The sequence below is a fragment of the Talpa occidentalis genome, unplaced genomic scaffold, assembly GCF_014898055.3.
Source record: "Talpa occidentalis isolate TD23 unplaced genomic scaffold, MPIMG_talOcc4v2.1 talOcc4.3, whole genome shotgun sequence".
Lineage (NCBI taxonomy): Eukaryota > Metazoa > Chordata > Mammalia > Eulipotyphla > Talpidae > Talpa > Talpa occidentalis.
In genome coordinates, this window is record NW_023603184.1 from 16,745,867 (window position 1) to 16,759,323 (window position 13,457).

Below are 13,457 nucleotides of genomic sequence, written 5' to 3' on the forward strand. Positions count from 1 at the left end.
ACTAACATTGAACAAAATTACAGTATCTGAAGACCCGCTGTGTTAGACTCAAACCAATTGAAAAACCACAGAACAACCTACACTAATTTGCTGAATCCTGACAAGAATAGAATTTAAATATTTCTTCCACTGAAACCATGACCCAAATCTATATCACCACCAAGCCCACCCACCCTACCACACATATCCTGGGTAGAGAGAGAGGGTAGAGAAATATTGAACCAGTGAAAAATGGAACAAATAAAGATAAGGACCAGAGGGCAATATTTTGGTCCAATAATTCTGCCCAGTAAACCTGAACTAAAGCAAAATATTATCAATCTTCTTTCTTCAATCAAGGACTGAGCATTCTGGTGAATAGAATGAAATGATTTGATGGAAAAGTAATATACATGAATGCAAGTGCAATACCCAATTTAAGAATAACTTACATGTCAGGCCCTCCCTGGTGGACTAGGGTTAAGTCTTAGCACTATCACCCCTACGGCCAGAGTTGGATCCCTAGCCAGGGAGCTAACCCACATATGGTGCAGCAGACCTCTCCTGTCTCACCCACTGCTACTCTTAGCAGTGTATTTCAGTAAATATGCTTGTTATGCTCCCCTTTCTGTCTCTGGTGAATCCTCTCACATACATCCCCTGTCCCCCACTGCACTTCTGGTTATACCCCAGTTCTTGTATGCAAAAAAAAAATTACAAGTACTTAAGAGACTGTGGCATTCAAAGTGCATGAGTCAGGAGTAAGTTTATGCATCTGACCTCAGCCCCCTGGGCATTCCCGGTCACACCTCTTGATGCATACCCTACCCAGAATGATCAAGCTTTCTGCTCTGTACTAACCCAAGCATTATAATGAGAGTAGTGTCTCAACAGCTTAATCCTTCTGGTGGGCCACACCAAAGAAGATATATTACCCAGTTTTGCTATAGAGGGAGGTGGATGTGTCTTTCCTTTAGGAAGGTGATGAGAGCCAAGAGTGTGTGTAAACTTAAAGGACAGGTCCTTCTTTTTGCTCTTCACAGTCAAAAATCTGCAACATTCCAGGTACCTCCAAAATTGGCTGCAAGTAGAATTAACCAGCTGTAAAAGAATGGAAAGGGTGTATCTGAAGGAACAGACTCTTCAGCCCTAGGGATTCTTTGGCCTCTTTTCATGGGCTAGATCCAGCCCACGCTCTCTTCACCTGAAGGAGAGCTGATGCCAGCACCAGGGTTTACAAGTATGTCCATGGCTGCTTCATGGCTTCTTTGCTGAGCAAGTCCAAATCAGAGGCAGCTCAAGATCAAGTGCAAACAGAGAATTTTTGGTCTCAGGGTAAAACTCAAATCTTCTGATGAGAGAAATGAGAGGTAAAGCGAGAGAGCTAATGAACGGTTCTAGGCAACAACGTCAGGGCTGGCTGCCAGCTCACAGACTGAGTTTGGCAGACAGACAGTGGAGCTCTGACAGGGAGTTTCTCTGTGCATTTTAGAAGACAGAATAGATCTAAATGCAGCCAACCTATTGATTTATTCTCTTTGTACTGGACATGGCTTTTTATTAAAGAAAGCAGATATTCAATAGTGTTAACTAGTAATGGGAATTGACTTTCCACTAATTGCCCAGACCTTGGCATTAATACACTTTAATGGAACCTGGGCTCCGCATCCCTCCTTTCAATCTTGAAGTTTTTCGCTAACTCTCTCTGGTCAAAGGACATGAACGGCATTGTAACCAAGGGAGACCTATTTTTAATCCCCCTTTTTTTAAGTTCATGGAATGAATACCCTGAGGAACTTTATACAGGAGGACGAAAGAGAGGAATACTTTTGTTTCCTGTAAAATACACAGAAACACTGTGGTCTGACCTGAGTGTGGAGTCGTGTCTGATGTTTAGAATTCGGTTATCAAGGCTGGAAAGGAGTTTGGCTCCCGGTGCCCCTGACTGGACCCTGCCCTTGCTAGATTGTCTGAGGCAGAAGATTCATCATTTATTTAGTGTCCATTTTTTAGATTTATTAAAAGCAAACAGGATCCCTGATAGCTGCTATACTCAAACATGCGCCCAGAACCAGGGCTGTTAGAATATAGTCCCTTCTCATAAACCTCTAGCACAATCTGACCTCGCCCAGTGGCACAACAGCCTGCCTGGCACACCGGATCCTGCAAGGAGGGAGGACATTCCTATCATTCCAGGGGTGGTAAAATTTCTGCTTCCAGTTCTCCAGGAGTCATTGTAGATTCTTCCTCTGGCCAAGCAAGGCAAAGATGACACTCCGAGACATGGTCCTTCAAACTCAAACTGAGGCTGTGAGAGTCTCAGGAGACTATGTGTAGTCTATCTTATTCATCTTTGACTATGATGATATCTGGAGTTAGAATGACAAATTCCATTTAATTCATGGCACTGCCTCTTTCTAGCTGTGTGCCATTAAGCAGATCATGCTCTCTGAACTTCTATGTCTTCCTTTGCAGAACAATAACAACAACAAAAACCCAGATAATTGAACACATGCTTTGTAAGTTTGTTGTGACATAAATAAGATACTGCAGATAAAGCTTTTAGCTCATTGAGGGCACATAGTAAGCCTCCAGAGAATGGTAGTTGTGATTATCATTTTTTATAAACATTTTGCTCTTATTGGGCATTAGGTAAATGAAAGTCCAGTGAATGGGGTCATTCTTTGATTAAAGTACTTTTGTGCTTACTCTGTGCCACACACTAGTCTGCAGTGGACAGAAAGATGCATCCCTGACCTCATGGAGTTTATAGTTTTGTGGGGATACAGGCAGTAGACAAGAAAATGAATGGATGTACTATCTGAAACATAATTTAGAATAGTGATAAGTGCTGTGGAAGAATTTACTAAGACAAAGGCAATAAAGGGAGAGAAAATGATTGTGTGTGTGTGTTTGTGTGTGTGTGTGTGTGTGTGTGAGAGAGAGAGAGAAAGAGATAGAAACAGAGAGATAGAGAGAGAGAAAGTGAGATCTGAAATGTGAGGGGACATTAAAGAGACAGGCAAATAAATAAATGATCAGGGATTTCTCCAGGTACCTATAATTTCCTTTCTCAGTTTGTTTTAATTTCTCTCACCAAGTTAGCTCAATAACTTCTCTCTTTACTGATGAATATTTTCTTCTATAAAGTTTCTCACTATACAGTAGGGTCACTCTCATTATGCATGGTTCGGGCGCCACTTGTTGCGTCGTGCAACACCACCCTGATAAAGACAAGGGAGTTGTGGAGCAGGCTGCACAAGGTAGGATGCTGCTGAGAGCAACATCCTGGCCATTTTTATTGATAGAATTATCGCAGAGCATCATCTACGTGCGTTAGGAGGACAAGGGAACAGGATGGGTGAAACTCAGGAATGTTATCTAGGGCTTGGGGGACATGAGTCTGCTGACCATGTCAGATAACCAAGTGTTGTCATCGAAACTAGACCCCAGACCCCCGGCCACGGTCCTAATCTTATCAACAAGGCATTCCACTGATCAGCTTCTGGAGTCCCTTGTCATACATTGGTCCTCGGCTCCCCGGGCATTCCCGGTTATACCTCTTGATGCATACCCTTCCCAGAGTGATCAAGCTTTCTGCTCTGGATTAATATGAAAGGCACCTTGTAAGGTTTGACTCATATGCCTGTGACTGGACAGTTCTGACCTTTGTATAGGAATGCAGAACTGCAGGTAACCATAATGGTGGCTGAACAGGCCACTTAAGTCTAGCAGGCGCTTAAGTCTAGCAGACCCACATTGCCTGCTGCTCTTTTCCTCAAATTTCCTCCACCCAAACCCAAAGATTGCCTCAGAAATGAACACTCCAACAGACATTTTCCTACCACATTTTTCCTTGAGGCAATCAGGACAATTCCTCTCTTTTTGTGGTGGACTTTTGTATGTCCAGACATGCCTTCAAGGTGTTATGAAGTTGGAGGGAGTCTGCTTTCTTTTCTTGGCTCTGTAAAGTGTTATACAACTAGACTGCCATATTGAATTATTTCCGCAGTAGAAATTCTTCGGTGCCCTATCTCAGACCAGGCTCTAATTTGAAAGTAATAACATTTGGGCAAAGCTCAGATGCACTAAGTTGCTGCCGAGGGCTTGGTGGGTTTTGAGGTAATTGGTTTTACTCAGTTGCTGATGCTTCACTTGGACAAATGAGAAATCAAACTACAGCTCAGTTTGCAGAAAAGCCCACATCAGCAGTTTAGTCTGACTACTATTTCAGAGCTTGTTATGTTATTGGCAATAAAATGCAACTAATATACTGTTAATTAATATTGCATCCTACAGCTAATTTATCACATTATTAATCAGAGTGATAAAGCCAAGGAAAATGCAACTCACCTTTAGCATCTTTTCATCTCCTTAAACACTTGTATTTATGCACAAATACATGTTTTGGTCAATAGTGCCAAGTGTTTGGTTGTTCCTGGATGAGTGTATTCTATTTTCAAATAGTAACTTGCCCCTCAGGAATATTTTATTTAGTAAGACAGGACTTAAAGTGAAAGGGTAACCATTTCTGATCATAACCTTGGCTTTGTGCTTCTAGTAATTATCCTTTAATTGCATTACCCTATTTGAAATAGAGTTGTAATTGGAAAAAAACAATTTGACATTCCCTGATGCTTACTCTGACATGCACTATTTGCTTTTTATTCAAATGTAAATTTTCTCCATAATACTATCAAAGAAAGAAAAAAAATTAAGCAAAATTGAAATGTCAGTAGCAATTTCTGACATGCAGGCAGTGTCATTCACTTGTGCTGTCTGGAAGGCAAGACTTTCCGTTCAGATGGAAAAAAAATCAAACTATGAAATTAGCATGCTCTGAGGAGAGGGAGAGATGGATGGCGAATCACAGATCCATCCCTTTGGGATATGTGTCCACTTGCACGATGGCTTTAAAATATCAAACGAGCTGCTAGCTATAATTTGGGGATGAATAATTTTTTTGGCCTTACAATGAAAAATGTTTTTTCCTTAAAAACTGAAGGGTAATAAACTTTACACTTATTTCACCTTAAGCATCTTGAAGTTGTAATTTTCATTTGGTGTGATATGTTACAGGCAGCCTCTAAAATGGCTCCAGTGATTCCAGTCTCCTGATAGTCACACCTTCTTGTAATCTCTCCCTGAGCATGGGCTGGACCTTTTGACTTGCTCCTAATGAATAGAACATGGCAAAAATAATGGGATGTCACTTTCAAGATTAGGTTACACAAAGTACTGAGGCTTCTGCCTTAGGCTTCCCTGGCTTGGCCTCTCATGTGCTTACTCTGAGGAAGCTGGCTGCCATATTGTGACCTGTCCTATGGAGAGGCCGAGTGGTGACTGAGGGAGACCCCTAGCCAATAGTCAACAAAGAACTGAGGGCCTTGTGTCAATGTTGTCAATAGTTTGGGAGCAAATCACCCCTCTGTTGTGCTTCAGATGGGACTTCAGGTAAAGCCTGGTCATAACCTGAGGAATGACCTTACAACAGGGTCATCCAACTAAACACCCCCTGGACTCCTGAGTAACCAAAAAATGTGAGGAAATATGTTTGTTTTTTTAAGCTGCTAAGTTTTGGGATCCAGTCATGCATTGCTTAATGACAAGGATATGTTATGAGAAATCCATCACTAGACAATTTTGCTATTATGCACTCAAGAGTAGAACTACACAGACCTAGATGGTATGGCTGACCACACACCTAGACTACGTGACGTAGACTCTTGGGACCACTGCCATGTCTGTGGTCTATTGTTAACCCCAATGTTGTTAATTAATGCATGATGGTAATTTCTTATGGACCATCAATAACAATACAGAGCAAGAGAGAGTGGTTATTCAAAAAATAATTTTAGGTATGTGTGATTTGTCATGTACTTTGGTAGGGAAACCCACCAAAGTGGGTACAGTGGTGGGGGGGCAACAAGATCTATACCATCCCCTAGGAGTTTCCTCAGAAAAGTCTGATCATCTTTCTGTGTGTCTTACCTTAGCTATAATTTATGCCAAATTTTTGTGAGTTGTAAATGTAATCATAGATACAAAAACATTCAGAAAAGTTCAAGGTATTACACATATATGAAGTGCTTAGTATTAAACATTTCTTATATCTTGGACCATAACCCCCTCAACCCACTGCTCAGTGTAGGGCTCATGCTGTAGAGGAAGGAATAGGCCTACAGACCTGGGTTCTGATCCAGACTGGTGAGAAAGCTGGTTAAGCACTATCTGTTTCAATTTACTGATCTGATAAACCTTTAGGATACCAAGAAGAAAGGAAATTGAACAAATAAGTTTTGATCAATGAGAATAGCCTAAGAGTATAAGTATAGTAATTGGGGCTCTTTGGTGAGAAGTGACAGAATTCCAACTTGAAATAGATTATTTCTAGGATCTACTTTAGGTCATAAAGCATTGCTGTTTAGTATTTGTTTGGCTTGTACTACTTTTTCCACCGGAATCTGATTGTATTTTTTTTCACTTAAGCGTCTGTTTTTAAAGGCACTTGTGTGTCAGGGTAGATGAAAAAATACGTTTATTAAGAGCATCATTAGCCACATGAATCAATTATACATAAAGGCCCTGAGCAAAGGTATTAAGACAGTGATGTTAGAATACTAGTGCCTGTGTTGGGTTCTTCCACCAAATATATCTCCTAAAACATAACCTAGAAGAAGTATTTTATTTCAAGAGGTATTTCACATACCCCTGGCGTCTGAATTTTGTAGTTATAACCTTCATGCTGTTATACAGGACCAGGGCAAAACCTTGCACAAACTCTAAGAATAAGTATCTCCTTAAATTGTTTTCCTTGGCAACTCATTCCCCTCACCCTAGTACTGGTCCTGTATTTTTTCACTTGGTCCCATCAAACATAAACACCAACACTACTCTCTTGTGTGTGTCCTGCAAAGTTGTCTAGCTAGAGAGCTCTGGGTATCCTATGAAGCTCCTCTTGACAATACTGCCTTCCTAATTGACTTAACAATACCCCAAAGTATAAGCAATGGCCATTTCCTAAAGCAAGAAGGTATTGGGAAAAGTTTTTGGAAGTAAAAGATAAGGGTTGGGATTCAGCTTCTGGCAGAGGGGAACTTGGACAAGTTGATTAATTTATCTAGATAATAATTTAATTATCTAGCTTGTCTTCTCAGTAAAAGTAGAAAGAACCCATCTGTTTTGTCTTTCTGCATTGTTTATGTATTTTAGATGAAGTAAAACACTAATTGAAAAGATATTTTGAAATTTTAAAACTATATAAGTGCTTGCTGTGATGATTACAGTTAATACTTAGGTCTCTGGATTAGCAGTGTTGAGGTTATCTATTCAACCCTTAGGACACACGGGTAAAAGAAGGGAAATGGATTTAGTAAGATTTGATTGATGAGCCTGGGGTGAGACCATGGACGTATGAATCAGGACCCTCTGATCAAAAGTGAAAGAAATCCAACTAGAAAAAGTTAGAAAAGAAGGAAATGAAGTTACTTTCTGAACAGGCATCACACTTAATCAAGAGGACAAGGGTGGAGTTCATCCTCAGGGAAAAGTGAAAAAAGGGACTGTTATTCAACCAGAATGTCACTTTTTTCTCCTGGGAAAAGTTCTCTTCCATGTAGCCTGCCTTCTCCCATGTTCTAGGAACCTGGATAGTGGGAGCTCCCAACAGTCAGATCCTATCAATCTCATCACCCACAAGAGCTCATCTTTTATTTAGCTGATCTTTTATGTTTTATGTTTTTCTTTTAAAAGATTTATTTATTTATGCATACAAGAGCTGGGGTATAGGCCAGAGGTGCAGGAGGTGAGAGGATTCACCAGCGACAGAATGGGGAACAGAACAGGCAGATCAACTGAAATACACTGCTGAGGGGAGCAGCGGGCGAGTCAGGAGAAGTCTGCTGCGCCATGTGGGTTTCTCCCTGGCCGGCTGGGGATCGAACTCATGCTGCAGAGGCTGAGGATTGCTTCATAGTGCGGTGCTTAACCCTTTGCACCACCAGGGAGGCCCTATTTAGTTTTAGTTTTAAACAGCCAGAAAACGATGCTGATTGGTTTGGTTTAGGTGAGATGTTCTCATGGGCTAACGGAGGCCAGTGAGGTAGAATTACTGGGGGGACACTCGGCAATGGCCTTTCCCACAGAAGAGGAGACACTTGGGAAACACTGCCCTCCGCAAAAGGCCTGAGCTCCAGGCTGGACGGCCCCCTCTGGTTGTTAGGTTGTGCAGTGTGCTGAACTCAGCAGCTCCACCTGCTGGAGAAGGGAATGAAATGTCAGAGGCCACAGGAAAGCACTTTATTTCTCAAAGGAAATAGACCCCCAAAGTGGCAGCAAAAACAGTCTTACCAAACGTGAGTCCCAGTGAGAAGGGCTAGGAAAAGTTTCTGCTGTGCAAAAAGACTATCCCCACACCAGAGAAGCATTTCTCAGTCCTTTGGTCAGAGCCTGTGAGTGCAAGGCTTTGCATGGAGAGAAAGGTGACAATTCTCTCTTAAGCAAAAGCCCTTCAATTTCTTATATTGATGGAGTGGCATGGGATACCTGTTGCAGCCACTAACATAAATGGGAAAACTACAAACTGAGAGTTCTCTCTTCATTTTTCAAAGAAAAGATTGCCCTTTCCAATGTGATTGGCAGCATATTTAGAACCATCTGTGCTGTTAATGTAGAAAGACTTCATCACCTCAGTCACTGCTGGGATGATTGTGTGGCCCTGAATCTACTCCATCCGCCTGCCAGCCACTGCTGGGTCCATCTTCCTCAAGCCCACATACTCTCATCCTCTCTCCACTGCCTGTGATTCCTCATCTAGCACCCACGGCCCTGCACACTAGGGGCCCGATCTGTCTTTTTAGGCCTATCTCTCGCTACTGTATAAATATGCACTTTGTTACCCCCAAATGTGTCCCACTAGTTTCATCTCCACATCTGTGTGTGGGTTCTTTCCTGTCTGGAAGGAGGGTCTTCTGCAGGCTTCCCAATTTGTCCCTTATGAAGTCGTTCCTGATTTCCCCGGTTAGACATGACTTTTCCTCCTCTGACCCCCAGAACTCAGTTTGTACTTCCTTACAACACTGTCCTCTGTCTTAATAGTTGCATTTGTTAGAATATGATCTTACAGATGAAAAGATCCTTGAAAGAGGGTTAAATAAATGGCGGTGGTAAATGCATATATTTCTTTCTACGTGCCGATATCATGATGTATTTCAAGTTGTTTAATCCTCATAGCCCTTTTCTACAAGATGAAAAGTTGGAGCACAGGGAGGTTTAGTAACTGATCCAATTGCACACAGCTACACCAGGATTCAAACGCAAGTCTGCTCCTTTCTGAGCTCATGCCCCTCATGATTATTACACCGCTATCTATGCAGGCAGACGTGAATTATCATGTAGCCCTTTCTAAAGCCTTGCACTTAATTTTTACTTATCATTTTGTATTCACTTCCTTAAAGAGGTCATCAAGATTGTAATAACTTCAGGTTTTATAAAACTGGGATGAAATTCTAAGTCTTGTTTAGTGTTAATGACGACGATGATGATAATGATTGCAAGCCATGTTTAGAACATTACAAGTCTTTCTCGATGGGACCTTTATAACCTGAAAGTCAGTCATGGCCAGCATCACTTTTTTGGATGACAAAGCTAACCCTAAAAAGACTGAGCAATTTTGTTGAAGGCCACCCAGCTAGTCAGTGATGGAGTTGCAGAAACTCAGGGCTTCTGATCCCATATGTCATGGCTCCTCCTCTCAGATATTTGCAACTTGGGGATTCCAAGAGCCTTCCTGGAGCTTCATTTATCTGTATTTCGTGATGCCCCCACCCCCACCCCATGCAGACCCATTTGAAGAGCACTCCATCCCATCCAACAATTATCTAAATTGAAGTTGTCCATCCTGCCTCTTCAATTCTTCTCCAGATAATGGACTTTTCAACCAACACAGGGTGCTTGATGTTAATCACACAGAAAAATGTAAGCTCAATCTGCTCACTCTCAAATAGATAAAGCCTAAAAGGTATAGGAATTGCATTTAACTCCCAGGCCCTAATTTTGAGAATTTTTAGGGAAACTTCTTCAACTGCTTGTCTTCAAGAGACTTTCAAAGCCCTCAAGCAACTGCTAAGTGATACTAGAAATACATTTGCCTGTATCTAGAGATTTTCAGTAAGTAGCCTATAATGTATCACTGTATTAAAGAGAGCCTAGTGAATTATGTAATAAAGAAGGTCCAGCTTTCACAGTTGATAGGTAAACACAGTCCCAAACCAGAGAGGCTCTGGATTATTAGTAAATTCAACATACTGACTTTGAAGAAATCCCTGTATGTCTGGTCATTTCCAAGGACATGGCAACTTCTGAGTGACATGCCGAGAAAGGCCTCACCCAGCCAATCCTTGTTTTTTTTTTCCAAGGCTTAAGCAGTCAGGGAGAAAAAGGTAAACAGAGGCAGCAGTGGAGAACTCAGTCTCAGTGTTAGGCCAGTCTGGGTATGACCCAGACTGTGGGGATTATGCTCTGTGCTTTAATTCATTCAACAAATATTTACTGAGGACTTAACTAAATGCCTGTCAGTGCTGAGACAAAGGAGTGTAGGAAACAATGCTACCTCTGGAGTTTCTATTTGTCTACAAATGGAAACAATTGCAGCACCGAGCTCATAAGGTTACTGAAGGATTACAACTCAGCATGGGACCTGGCTCATACTTATTGCTATGAAAAATAATAAAACAATCTTTTCCCTGGATTCTAGATTTAACAAAACAATTACAACAACTCAAGATTGTCCATTTATCTGTATTTTGAGCTTCTCCAAGCCCTGTTTTTCAGAAATTTCTTGAGGGACTCCCCTTGGTGGGGCCTAGAGAGTCTGATCAATAGTTTCAGGTGTTTCAGGCCATTTAGGTGGGAAGTGTGGCATGGGGTGGGGGGAGAGCTTGAAGCATTGTAAACCCAGAAGTAACCAGAGTTGGCAAGGTGGTGTTGGCACAGTCACAAGAGAGCTTCATTTCCAGTTTTATACTGAAAGGATCCTGCTTATAGTATTTTACCTCTAGAGTTTCAGTGTGATGAGAACATTTTTGCAAAGTTTCAAATAAAGCATTTAACCTAAATCCCTGATATTCATGGCTCCCACTCATTTCCTTTCCTCTTGCCCTCCAAGGTTTAGTGAAAAGGATTGAGCTGGATGCTGACCAACCCAGAAAGTCTCATCCTGCCCCATCTGGGTATCTGTGCTCTCTTGGGCATCTCTGTCATGCTCCAGGACCCACAGTCCATGCGCTGGCCTCCTTGGTGCATGACTCAGGTTCAGTATCTCTCTCTCTCTCTGCCAGTCAAACATCTACCCCTTTCTCCCATTCCCAAAGATCACACTTTCCTTCCTTTGTCTTTATAGCATTGGAAATCCATTTCCCACTAGGGTCTGATGGAGCATTTTCTTGCTCCAAATTTTTGAGATGGGGTGAAACAAGAAGCAAATCAACTTTTATGAAATTGCCAATATGGACATGTTTGACTTAAAGGAAGAAAGGAAAGAGGGATGAAATGGAAGGAGGGAGGGCAGGAGAGGGGAGAAATAAAGAAAGTGAGGGTGGAAAGAAGGAAAACTCAAAGAAACCAGGGCTAGTACAAGGTAATTATGCAACGATTTTCCTCTTGTTAGAAAATTAGTTTGCAAGGGCCTCCCTGGTGGCGCAAGGGGTTAAGACATAACCTATGAAACAATCCGCAGCCACTGCAAGCACGAGTTCGATCCCCGAGCAGGAAGCTACCCACATGGTGCAGCAGACCTCTCCTGACTCGCCCGCTGCTCCCCTTGGCAGTTATTTCAGTCAATCTGCCTGTTCTGTTCCCCACTCTGTCTCTGGTGAATCCTCTCACCCCCCACACCTTTGGCTTGTACCCCAGCTCTTGTATGCATAAAAATAAAATAAATCTTTAAAAAAGAAAAAGAAAGAAAATTAGTTTGCAAATACTGCTGTGACATGACTGACATCATGCTAGAAAATGTCTATTTTTAAGCCCTGATGGTGGCCATATTTTCATGAGAGGTGACTTTCCTTAGATAAGAAGAGTCATCAAGTCCACACCATGGGTTGATGGGGCTGATCCAGGCCCTGGCTGGGAGCCGAGGCAGCAGTCCTGGGGAGTGAGTGCCCAGACCAAAGGGCAACAAGGCAGAATCACAAGTCTTGCAGCTACTGCCCATAGGCTGCTGCCCCAGGAGGACTTCTCAGAGGAAGCAGGGACGAGCTGAGTAGAGAGAACAGCCAGCAAGTTCAGAGGCTGTCGGCACCTCGCAGAGTTCATGCTGGCTGCCTGGAGCCAGCTCACCATGGCACTTACTGGTGGGGCTTAAGCAGGGGTCACTGCCTTTCTGGGGCCCTGAGCCTTAGCTTTGCAGCTGCAGTAACCTCCTCCCCACCAAAGAGACAACAAAGGACAGCAAGCAAGACACCTCCTTTTATTCCTGTCCCCCTCCCTTCGTCTCCACAGTCTTACTTGTTCAGACCCATGTTCTCCATTCAATGAAGACTGACTTCTTTTATTATGGAAAGGGAGAAAGAAAAAAATGGGAAGAAGGTAGTTTTACCTGCTAGGCTACCAATTTTGTCTCTGGTTTCATAGTTTCTTCCCTAAGGATAAAAAAGGTATACTTTTTTCATATTTTAAAATATTTTATTCAACAAAGTTTATGGACTGTGTACTATGTGCCAAGCACTGTGCTTAATAGAGTGGAGAATGTAAATGACCAAGGCTCATTTTAAGGAACATTTCCTATAACTTTTCTGCAGTTCTCCATTCTCTGAAAAATGGAGAATATTGCCTCTCTTAATTTTTCCACATGCTAGAAATGCCAAGTCCTTTACTAATAGAGTTTCAAGTCTCTGGTCATTTTAATCTTATCTTTTCCCCTTTGGGCCAAAGTTCTGTTTCAGTTGTCAGGTTTATCAGATAAAGCTACATGACACCTGGTTAAATATGAATTTCAGATGAATGTATAGACTGATTCTGTAATATTCCGCTACCTTCTATAGTTCAACAGAATATTGTATGTCCAGTCAAAGAAAAAATTATATAAAAATGAGTGAGAAAGGAATTTTCGTTTTCTCCACATAATATTTAGAAGAAACATTACCTCCACGCCCCCGCCCCCCCCCAAGTTTTTAAGAAAATAGCGCTCAAACTCTGCCTTTAGAAATCTGGTTCTCAAATACCTAACCAAAGCAGGTTGACGTTTATAGTGAAATATCGCCCTCTTCTGGAAGGATGGACATCGTACAATGGAGAGGGAGATAAAGAATTTTTAAGTTAGAACAAAAGCACAGTTCAATTATGTGCCTAGGGAAGCAATAAAAGTTGTCGTTATCACTTTCAAGTATATGCTTTATTCTTCAAAGTGACTCTACCTGGTGGAAGTAAAAAGATTTTTTGGAACTGGATGAGCAACAATTTTCATACATTTGTGGAGGTGA